This window comes from Oculina patagonica, chromosome 10 (assembly GCF_052425735.1).
Source record: "Oculina patagonica isolate OP01 chromosome 10, crgOcupat, whole genome shotgun sequence".
In the NCBI taxonomy this organism is placed as follows: domain Eukaryota; kingdom Metazoa; phylum Cnidaria; class Anthozoa; order Scleractinia; family Oculinidae; genus Oculina; species Oculina patagonica.
The window spans coordinates 19,027,169-19,039,939 of record NC_135767.1 but is presented as its reverse complement, the minus strand read 5'-3'; the positions used below and the strand labels follow the sequence as shown (position 1 = coordinate 19,039,939).

Below are 12,771 nucleotides of genomic sequence, written 5' to 3'. Positions count from 1 at the left end.
ATATTGGCTCAGAAATATATTATCATTTTATTTTTATTTTTATTTTTTTTTTTTCATTTCGTTAAATTTCATTTCATTTTTTACTACCTAGGACAGTGTACGAAAGTGTCAAAAAAATGAAGTCCACCGTCCTAACCAAGAGAGTTTTGAAGGTTTGATGTAGTCACTTCATTCAACGCGCTGTTTGCTTACTTTATGTCAGTAGAGCGGGTTTCACTTAAGTGTCGAAAGTAATTCGCGTTTGCATTGGTGTTGCATTAGAGCGGTTTTCACTTGAGTGTCGTAAAACCAAAACCAAAGTAATTACTCTGGCCAATCACAAAGGTCACAGACAATCCAGTGAACCAATCAAAACTCGAAGCAAATACATGTAGTTGGCACGAAGCGCGGGAAAACGTGCGCGAGCTAGTCACGATTGGTTTTGGTTTTACTCCTGATTGGCCGAGAAAGTGGCGCGAAATTTTTAAACCAATCACTAAGCGTAGTGAACGCAAAACCAAAGCAAACGCAATTACTTTCGACACTCAAGTGAAAACCGCTCTACTACGCTCAGTGATTGGTTTAAAACTCACGCGCCACTTTCTCAGCCAATCAGGAGTAAAACCAAAACCAATCGTGACTAGCTCGCGCACGTTTTCCCACGCTTCGTGCCAGCTACACAGTGTATTTGCTTCGAGTTTTGATTGGTTCACTGCATTGTCTGTGTCCTTTGTGATTCGCCAGAGTAATTACTTTGGTTTTGGTTTTACGACACTCAATTGAAAACTGCTCTAACTGATTTCGTTGCTATTAAAGTGTGTTTCAATCATTTTTAATACTATCAGCAAAAGTACTGTTAACTTCATGAACCACTCATTTGTCTTTTATACGTGCATGCTCATTGGCTGAGAGCACGTCAGTAAAACCCAAACAGTGCAGAAAATTGAAATTGAGTGCAAAAAGTGAAAATTGAGTGGAGAAAGTTGCCCCACGGACGTATAAGCAAATTCATACCCCTACCGTCGTACAAGGGGGGCGGGAGGTGGATGGAACCCCTCCCCGGACTTTTCGTTCTATTAAGGCGCAGCGAATATATTTTGCACTGAGTGAAAAGCTCGTAACAAACTCTACAAGATGACATAATTTGTGTTGGCTGTGACGTCATATGATGTCATGTGACGTCAGTATAGCCGCTCTCTTGGACATATTGGATAAAAACTGGTATAATAAAGTAAAATGCTAAAAATGACGATTTTTGGCAAGACCTGTCTGTTATTATGACGTTGCTATGGCCCCTTAAATATCATGGACACATGATTGACATATCAAAATTTCCGCAAGGGATGAATGAACAGTTACTAAACGTTTCAGCATTGTAGAGTAAATCCTCTTTTCAAAAATTCGAAAAAACCTTAAGGGGGGTGGCTTCCCCCCTCCCCCCCCCCTTGTATGTCCGAGGGTTAAAGTTAAATTTTTTGGCAGGACGTCGCAAAGGCGCAATAAAACAACATGGTGGCCGCTGCCGGAGTGTTTGGAGAAAGCAAAAACATATCGATTCATGCAAAGCTTGACCGATTAAACGAACATTATAAGTACTCAAACCAGTACTTGACGTTTGTGCACACAAGATGGGCATAAATTATGAGACTATGAGACTTCTAAAGGCTACGAATCGATTTTCTCAGGCGTTCGCTCGTAAAGAAGGAATTTTACAAGTCTGAATTGAAGTTACACATTTCAGCTAATAACCACATCACTGAACGAGGATAAAACGAATCGAAAAGGTTAGCGACCAAGCACGTCTTGTATGTCATCCACTTGCAGTGAAATTTTTGTATGTTTATTATCAACAAGACATCACATGATTTGTTCGTGTAGAATGAGATAAATCAGCACTCGTAAATTTTTCAAATACTGCAAATTGCACTCGCCCTATGGGCTCGACCAGCTTGGTAAGCCTTTGAGAAATGTACTCGATCGTGCTGATTTATCCCAAAGTGTACTCGAAATCATTTAACTATCTATACTTGTTGTTTCTTTGTCTTATCTCTGTAGGACGTGGCACGTAATTTGTTCCAACAACGAACCCTTTCAATCCGTAATACAATCTTCCACAATACCGGTCGCTTGTTGAACCTAGAGATACCATTGCTCATGCAAGGAACAGGACCCGTCAAGTCCGAAGATGTAGTAAGCATAACACTTTGTTTTCTTTGCGGATAAAGTTTAAGGTCTTGCACCGAGGCTTTTCCTATTTAAGTGACAGTCATGAAAAATTGCTGATATTTTTTATCCGTTTCTTTACAGGTGCACGACTTGATGCAGTATTGCAAGGCTATCGTGCCAAGTTGCAGCATATCATTTGACACGACTACCCGGCTAACCCAGTTTTTATCAGAAGTTCTTATTCCAGAGGTACAGACGTATACTATGCAGAGTTATGAGCTAGCTTGTTCTTAATACTATGTCATATATACTAAGTCAAGCTTTTTTTTTCAACAGGCCATTATTCAAGTCATAATGAAGTCAGAAGGTTTGAATTACTACCGCGCAAATATTTTTTTCGCCAATGTATAACTTGACCAGTCCAACCTAGCCTAGCCTCCTCCTATTCTTATTATTATGGAGGTTTGTGACATTTCCATGGTTAAAAGGTCTCATCTCACAGTCTTTGTTCATACATGTGTTATCTTCTGGAACATCCTGGTCTTCGTTAATTATTTCCAGCAATTGTGTCTTCTTAATCATAACCGATGTCAGCGCCTACGATATACCTGGAAAAGAACAAAATAACAAAGGCCCAATTAGCATTTCTTTGAAGTAAGGAATGGCATATCGGACACAGGACCCGAAAGATTAGCCAATAGCGGAAGAAATCTTCCTGAAGTGAACATAGTTTGCATCGAGAGCAGGGAAAAGGTGTAGCCACAAATAGCAGTATTTTGTAGGTGAGTTGTAATTAAGCTGCTGTGCATTTTCAACAAGAGCTCTTAGAGCTTACAACTGCGCTGGTCTCGTGAGCACTTTAGGGGAGCCATGTGGGGTGAACAAAAATGCACCCCCGCCCCTCCCCTTATCCCCTTTACATGCGTCGAACACTGTTGCGACTGACAAACAAGATGGTAAGAAAACACTTTGCGTGACATTTCATGGTTGACTAGTTCCATCCGAAATTAAAGATTTTTCTTATATGCTAATGGTGGCCAAATTTAATTCCCACGATCCTGATCCGTGAAACAAAAAAATATTTTAAATCAGCATCCAGTGTTGTCTTGGATTTACCGTTTAAAGATTGAATAACCAGCTCCGAAAATGGAATATTGGAGTAAATAAGAAAATCAAATTTGAGAAGAACACTAGACCTGTGTTTTGCTGAATGGAAATTCCCTGGGGAATTAATTTATCAATGACGTAACCCTTGCAAGTCAGGGCATGTTTGTCTCAGTGGTTTTCCATCAGATTTCAGAAATCCTATAGATGACACAGTTCCAAAAATAAATAACGCTAAAAAGTCGAATAATTCGCACTTAACATGCTAAGTTTAGACCAGAGGATTTGGTTAGTTTCCGTTTGTAGCAGATTTAAACCATTTCAGAGCATTGCGTGATTCTTGCCGATCAGTGCCTTGTGAAAGTAAAAATTTGTTAACGCCAGCACATTCCAGGACACAAACGTAATGTAAATAAATGTAAATTCTTGCCCGCTAAAGCGTATTTATTTAAAGCGTGAAATTTTAGTATTTTCTTTGATTCAAACGCCTCAAAATACTTCACACTGAATTTTGTAAGTAAAGATTAATGGATTCGCAAAGATTTGAAAGGTAGCTGATAATAGCTTTGAAAAACTACGTGACTCGAGGTCTAGCCGATCGAAAGTAAAACTTGTCATGTCGGCACATTCTTTTACACCAACGTAATGGTATTTATTCACAGATTCTGGCCCGCTGAAATATATTTTTCTTTCGACGCATGAAAATTTAGAATTTCCTTTGAATAAAACGCTTCAAAATCGAATATTTCACACTAAACATTCTTTGTAAAGACAAAAAATAAGAAAATGTTTCCATTTGTTACTGATTTGTAGCTTCTAAACATCGCGTGACATGAGCCTGACCGAGTGGAGGTTTGGTACTGGTCACCGACAAAACGAAAAATAACAAGAAGCTCTTAGAGCTTAAAACTGCGCTGGTCACGTGACCACCCTAAGGGAGCCATGGCGGGGGAGTGAAAAAAAGATAACTAAAAAATATTGAACAACTTGAAGTGAAATGGGGAAAAAATAAAATAAATAAATAAATAATTCCACATCCTGACAGTGGAAAAAAAAGCCTTTGCCATAAAAGTTGACCCCCCCCCCCCCCCCTTACCCTAACCCGCCTCAAACAAATTATGGTCGCCCTAAAAAAAACACCCGCTTTCGAAACAAACCCCGAATATTGATTTCATTACGTCTGGCGTCTGGCTTCACGCCAGGAACGTAAGTATCCGTGAGAATTTCGATAGTATTCTCTCTTTGCACAGAATAATCTCGTTCCCAGATCTCGTGGGCGAAGCAGAAGGCGAGATCTGGTCAAATCCGATTTGCACCACGTGATTGCCTGTCAGGAATGTGGCAGGCGAGTCAATTGTGCATGCCCTAGACAATTCTAAGAAAATGGCAATCAGAAGGATCGCGGCCTCTGGGGACGAGAATGGGCAATCAAATGAATATCCAATCCTCAACCAAATGAATAACGAATGCTTTACCATTCTCGTCTTTCCAGGAATAATATCTAGCAGAGTATTTTACTAAAGAATTAAGCAGAAGGCAATCATGAAAGCTTTAGGTCGGGTAAAAATATTTATTTGATTTAAAAAAACTGTTCATTTGGCGGCGAGACATGTCTAGATTTTATGCAAATTAGATCCGGTCACGTAATCAAACATAAATATTCTTACGGCGGATTCTCTGTTTTTAAACATTGTTATTCGTCAGAAATAGCTTTATAATGCTACAAACAACTAAAACGAAATCTTCTTGTCTTTTGAGGCCGACTGTAAACAACGAAACGTCTCAAAAACGAATATATTATGATTGCGTGCATGATCTATAATTTGCATAAAAAACAGACATTGAATTCTCTTGGGGCCACATCGCACGTTCAAATTTTAGCGCTGTGACAGCCATGCTTTGAAAGAGCCAATCAAAAAAATTGAATTTTCTTACTTGGCCAGATCTCGCCTTCCGGCTTGTTGCCCCTCTTTCTGTATTACAATAGGCGGTTGTTAAAATGTAGCGAGTGACAAACATGATGATAAAAAAAGACACCTTGTGTGACATTTCATGGTTGACTAGTTCCAGACGCCATTAATTATTTTTCTTTTATGCAAATTCTGGCCGAATTCCCACGCGTGGACGCTGAAGCCGTTTTTAGCACAGAGGGTATTCCCCTAGCCTACCAAATGACGTAAGCGGTATAAGTCAGGGCATGTTTGTGAAGAGAATTTTTCTTCATATCTTTAAAATCCTTTCAATAACACAGCCTAAAAATAGATTACGCTTAAAAGAGAAATACTATGCAATAAATTTGTTTAGTAAAGACCAAAGGATTCGCAAAGATTTGAAAGGTAGCTGATTAATAGTTTTGAAAAATTACGTGACTCGAGGTCTAGCCGATCGAAAGTGAAACTTGTCATGTCAGCACATTTTTTTCCACCAACGTAATGGTATCTATTCACAGATTCTGGCCCGCTGAATTACATTTCTCTTTGAAAGCGTGGAAATTTAGTATTTTTCATGAGTCAAAGGCTTCAAATTCGAATATTTCACACTAAACATTCTTTGTAAAGACAAAGAATAACCATTTGTTTCCATTTGTTACTGATTTATAGCTTCTAAACATCTCGTGACATAACCTCGACCGAGTGGAGGTCTGCGTCTGGTCACCGACAAAACTAAAAAAAACAAGAAGCTCTTAGAGCTTAAAACTGCGCTGGTCACGTGACCACCCTAGGGGTAGCCATGGGGGGAGAATAAAAAATGCACCCCACCCCCTTATATCCCCTTTATCTGCGTCAAACAATGTTGCGACTGACAAGCAAAATGGTAAAATTTCATGGTTGACTAGTTCCATCCGCAATTAAATATTTTTCCTATATGCTAATGCTGGCCAAATTTAATTCCCACGATCCTGATCCGTAAACCGAAAAAACGCTTATCCGGACGACGGGATTTTTTGGGCGAAGGTTTACAACAACTGCCCCTGGGTCTCCGAGGATAAACTTTACAATTGATAAGTACGTCTGGCTTCACGCAAGGAACGTAAATATCCGTGAGAATTTTGACAGTATTCCCCATTTGCATAAAACTGAAAATGGCCCAATGACAATGTTTCGCAGTTTCTGTTACTACTATTTTTGAACCTCTTCAACAGTTCAAAATTTATTTGACCCTGTTTCGGTTTTCGTATTACAATAGGCGGTTGTAAAAATGCAGCGTCTGACAAACTTTGTGTACATTTCATGGTTGACTTGTTCTAGCCGCGATTAATAATTTTTCTTATATTCAAAATCTGGCCGAATTCCCACGTGCGGACGCTGAAGCTGTTTTTAGAACAGAGGGTATTTCCCTAGCATACCGAATGACGTAAGCGGTACAAGTCAGGGCATGTTTGTGAAGGGAATTTTTCTTTTTCTCTAAAATCCTTTCAATGACACAGGCCCCAAAAAAATAGATTACCCTTAAGAGAAATACTTTGCAATAAATTTGTTTAGTAAAGACCAAAGGATTCGCAAAGATTTGATAGGTAGCTTACATAGCTTTAAAACATTACGTGACTTGAGCTCTAGCCGATCAAAAGTGAAACTTGTCATGTCAGCACATTCTTTTACACCAACGTCATGGTATTTATTCACAGATTCTGGCCCGCTAAATTATATTTCTCTTTGAAAGCGTGGAAATTAAGTATTTTCCATGGACTAAACGCTTCAAAATGGAATAGTTCACAATAAACATACTTTATAAAGACAAAAAAAGAGAAACTTTTTCCATTTGTTACTGATTTGTAGCTTCTAAACATTACGTGACTTCAAGCTCGACCGAGTGGAGGTCTGGGACAGGTCACCGACAAAATGAAAAAAAACAAGAAGCTCTTAGAGCTTAAAACTGCGCTGGTCACGTGACCACCCTAGGGGTAGCCATGGGGGGAGAATAAAAAATGCACCCCACCCCCTTATATCCCCTTTATCTGCGTCAAACAATGTTGCGACTGACAAGCAAAATTGTAAAATTTCATGGTTGACTAGTTCCATCCGCAATTAAATATTTTTCCTATATGCTAATGCTGGCCAAATTTAATTCCCACGATCCTGATCCGTAAACCAAAAAAACGCTTATCCGGACGACGGGATTTCTTGGGCGAAGGTTTACAACAACTGCCCCTGGGTCTCCGAGGATAAACTTTACAATTGATCAGGACGTCTAGCTTCACGCAAGGAACGTAAATATCCGTGAGAATTTTGACAGTATTCCCCATTTGCATAAAACTGAAAATAGCCCAATGACAATGTTTCGCAGTTTCTATGAAGTTCTTACTATTTTTGAACCTCTTCAACAGTTCAAACTTTATTTGACCCTGTTTCGGTTTTCGTATTACAAAAGGCGGTTGTAAAAATGCAGCGTCTGACAAACTTTGTGTACATTTCATGGTTGACTTGTTCTAGCCGCGATTAATAATTTTTCTTATATGCAAATTCTGGCCGAATTCCCACGTGCGGACGCTGAAGCTGTTTTTAGAACAGAGGGTATTTCCCTAGCATACCGAATGACGTAAGTGGTACAAGTCAGGGCATGTTTGTGAAGGGAATTTTTCTTTTTCTCTAAAATCCTTTCAATGACACAGGCCAAAAAAAAATAGATTACCCTTAAGAGAAATACTTTGCAATAAATTTGTTTAGTAAAGACCAAAGGATTCGCAAAGATTTGATAGGTAGCTTACATAGCTTTAAAACATTACGTGACTTGAGCTCTAGCCGATCGAAAGTGAAACTTGTCATGTCAGCACATTCTTTTACACCAACGTAATGGTATTTATTCACAGATTCTGGCCCGCTTAATTATATTTCTCTTTGAAAGCGTGGAAATTTAGTATTTTCCATGGACTAAACGCTTCAAAATGGAATAGTTCACAATAAACATACTTTATAAAGACAAAAATAGAGAAACTTTTTCCATTTGTTACTGATTTGTAGCTTCTAAACATTACGTGACTTCAAGCTCGACCGAGTGGAGGTCTGGGACAGGTCACCGACAAAACGAAAAAAAAAAAAAAATAATAATAATAATAATAATAATAATAATAATAATAAACCCCGTGCAGAGCAAGAACTGCGCAGCGCAGTTAATAATAATAATAATAAACCCCGTGCAGAGCAAGAACTGCGCAGCGCAGTTAAAAATTCTATTTTTACTTTGCTTTCCACAGCGTAAATTAAAATTAGTTTTATTACGTATAGATGTAACGATTAAAAACAGTATCTTAACCATGGTTACTTTATACCCAAATTCTGGGTATATTTTAACCATGGTTACTTTATACCCAAATTCTGGGTATATTTTAACCATGGTTACTTTATACCCAAATAGTCTACAATGGGCACTTATTGGAAGAAATCGATCGTTCTTTACAGCAAAATCTAAATATTTTTCAGATTATAGAGAGAAATTCTAAAATGGTTCACAGTTTGAAGCAGAAATCCCGAGAACTAGCAGATCAAAATAAATTTTATTTTATTTCTTTTCTTTTCCATTTTGTGAACACAGGATTGAGCAAGGCGTCCCAGTTGAACTGCAAGGACCTGAAACAGAAAGCGCCATCACTTGTGTCAGGCGTCTATTGGATAGACCCAGATGGTGGTTCCCATGGTAACGCATTCCAGTTTTTCTGCGACCAATGAACGGACGGAGGGGGCTGGACATTAGTTTGGAGTTACACCTTCACAGCTTACTCAGGTTTCACGAGTAGCGCACACGCTGTCACCCCGTGTCCAATCTGGACAGTAGAAACAGCAAACTATCGAGTGTTCACAGCAGTTTTACTGAGTGAGACGCATTATGAGGCCATGAACTTTGCTCTGTGGCGCACCATTGGCAAAGGATTCCTTGTTAAGAGCAACATCAACAACTGGATCGCATGCAAGGAAGGCACTGGCAGCATAGTGCAACAAAAGGCGGGGTCAATCACTTGTAAACTGGTTAAACAGGTTTCTCAGAAATGCAGTGGAGACGTTCAAAATTTTGTCTGGTATTCTTCTTACGGACTGGGCCTCTATAGTAATAATACATACTATTATTTTGATGGTAGCATAAAAAGGAAACGGATGCGTTTAAGCGTGCTGTTCATGATCCATGTGCAACATACAAACCAAATCAGTTAAAAGGTGTAACTAATCCACACGGAAATATCTTAATTCGTTTACGGCTGACTTTGTTAAGGGGCTTTGTCAAGGAGTTTAATAGTTGTTGAACAGCCAAATATATATTTATGTCGTAGGAAACCTAAAAATAATGGTCCATTTTTATTAACAATTGTCAAATTAGAGCAGTGACTGTTACAGTGCGACGCCACCTAACAAACTTTTTACAAGCGTGTTCTCGTAATATTATTATTTGTTTGACGAACACGCCTCCTTGCAAACTTAAATACGATCAAATAGAAACTTGTTACATCGTACTTATCGACAAGACGCAGAAAAAAAAATGAAATTAGCGATAGGCAACTTAACCTAAAGCATCATCTTTGAACAGTGAAGGAATATATAACCTTAGTTTGCAAAGAGAAATCAAACCACGGCTATAAATATCGATTTTTTTGAGGACGCGTGGAAACAACTTGAAACGTTTAGCCTTCATTTTTTTTTCTGCTTCTTGTCGATAAGTACGATGTAACAAGTTTCTATTTGATCGTGTTCGTCAAACAAATAATAATATTACGAGAACACACTTGTAAAAAATAAAGGCTAAACGTTTCAAGTTGTTTCCACGCGTCCTCAAAAAATCGATATTTATAGCCGTGGTTTGATTTCTCTTTGCAAACTAAGGTTATATATTCCTTCATATGTTCAAAGATGATGCTTTAGGTTATCTTGCCTGTCGCTAATTTCAGGACAGCTTAGACCAAATCTCCACAAAATCCCCGTGACGTAGCTCATTTACGAATAACATAAAGCTGCTTCAAGGCATAGATTTTTAAGTAGTAGATAAAATATGAGCGGGAGATCTGTATGGGCGGTTACAATGGCGAGCCGATAGGCGAGCCATTGTAACCGCCTATACAGATCGGACGCGAATATTTTATTCTACTTGTAAAATGAAAACAATAAATTGAATGCAAAGTATTGTTATGCGAATCAGTAGAGATCTGTATCAAAAGTTAATGAATACTAATTATCTGAGCAGGAGTCTGTATCAAAAGTTATAAAATTCTATTGTTTGATTTGTATTGGGTTTTACAGTTGTGTACATGTGATCTGAATAGTGTGCTGGGATTGGTTTGCACCCTCATGAATAATTAATGAATTTTACAATGCTAGCTAAAAGGTTTCTCGTACATCATTTTAATGATTTGTAAACTGAATGATTTTATTTAGACTGTAGTAAGAAATGAATATCACGTCGGTCTTAGTCAAGGGAACACTGATGATATTAATATATTTTTTATATTTTATTTGCTAATTGGAATGGTAGGAAAACTGCTAGTAGACTGTAATGGAAGGAATACCATGTGTGTATCAAGAGAAAACTGATTATGCTAATAATTTTCTGTATCTACCTCTTTTTGATATTTGTAAGCCTAAAAGAAATTAAACCTCTGATTAAATGTTGCAATAACATCGGCTTTCGTATTTGCGAGTAATTTATTTCTGATTTGATTTCTTTTATTCAAGGCAATATTTATCTTTGTCTATATCATTCACGGACTAAAATATTTGTGGCTAGGGGTCAAACTACAGGAATCGATCGAAAGTTCTTTGATATGAAGTTCCTACAAAACTTCTGCAAGCTACCATATACCCCCATTTAGCATTTGACTGTCTGTACAACTTTGCCGCTGCCTACCACAACAAGGCGCGCATATTCGCTTTCATCAAGTCGGAAACTACAATTTGATCACAGTTAGAACGTTCAAAAGACGCTAATGATCCGGCTAAGCAAGACGACGTGGTTTACATAATTCCTTGTGAGTGCGGCAAAGTTTATATCGGTGAGACTGTTCTATATAAAAACAGCCCTGGTTGCGAGTCAATGCAAATCTTCATGTTTCATTTTTACAAGACTATAAATGCGAATATTTAAGGGCGTTACGTCAAGAACAAAACATCAAGAAAAAATTGGCAATTTTTTCAAGTTGGTCGTTCGTAAACCGTGTTAATCTGTGTCAGTCGAAATTAAACAAGGCAACAAAGGCAACAAAAAACATTAGACAAGGACCAATTAGAGTTTATTTGCATTGATGTGACAAACCCCGGGGGGGGTACTCGAAAAAATCTTTTATACGGAGAGGCTCCGCTCCGAGGTCTAAGCCATTACCTTTTCATATATCATTTTCAGCAGGAAAGGTAACCCTTCTTTATACCTTTAATGGGAAAATGGTATCTCTTTAACATATACCTACAGAGGGACTGCAACTTTTTTTTACGTGAATTACTCGGTAAAATACTTCAATGAAACGGCCTTTCCCTGGGGATGTTCGAGATATTTTTATAGGTCCTTTTAAATACCATATTGATTACGAAAAACCTAATTTGCATTTATTTTCAGCACAAATTTACAAACACAACTACAATACTAGTTTCTTCAATAGACCTCATCAGTTGGTAGGCATTTAAATAACTTAATGTCAGTTTTCCCTACCCTTTCGTATACTCCAACTCGTGAAATCCCTACCCTTGTACCTACAGCTTGAAAACGGAACTCTATTCGGGAGGAGCCTCCCCGTATAGTCCACTATAAAGAGTTCCCCTCCGGGGGGTAAGCCAACACAATAATAAGCCGGAACTCAAATATAACAAATGTTATATTCTCACCGACGAAATTTGCGTGCCGAATCACATTGACAAACAAAGGAATAGTCGTGATGACTTGCAGCTCAAGTTATGCACGACATCTTAGAAATTGGAAGACAAAGTTCCATTCGACAATCACCAGTCTCATTGCTTATTTAGTGGAATAAAAATAAGGGAAATTTTAAATTGGAGATTTCCAACTGAAAGAAAACTCTAAAATATGAAGACTGGAGTTTCGTGATGGTTTGACAAATATAGATGGTGTGAAGTCAATTTGCAAACACAGCCTTCTTTCAAACTCATCGTTAAAAGCAATTATACAGGTATAATTTAGGCTTATATACACAGGCGCCATGTTCTAAAAGTTGTTAAATAAAAGCAAATTTATAGGTTTAATTTAGCTTGTAAACACAGGCTTCGTTTTCTCAAAGTTGTCAAAAAGAACTTCTACAGTTTAAATTATTGCTCACGATAACTTAGTTTCCATTAAGGGCAAGGATTGCAATTGTTTAGGTCTTGAAATTTTAAAATAATAAGTTCAATTTCATCAATACCAAATTTGTTTAATATTTTTGTCTAATAAAGCTACCTGTTGAATCTTAAATTTTGCAGTCTCTTCTGTTTATTCGATTGAATCAACTTCAGAAGCAATTCTACTCCAGTGAATTAGGCTATGAAAACAAAACTTGACAAACAAATTAATGACGACTTAATTCTACTGGACAGTTTGACGGCTAAACACACCGTTTTA

General features: G+C 37.9%; 1 pseudogene; it reads left to right on the top strand.

Annotated features, from left to right (window-relative positions):
• Positions 1–8,568: 8,568 nt before the first annotated feature.
• On the top strand, positions 8,569–9,580 carry LOC144628868 (uncharacterized; annotated as a pseudogene).
• Positions 9,581–12,771: the final 3,191 nt, after the last annotated feature.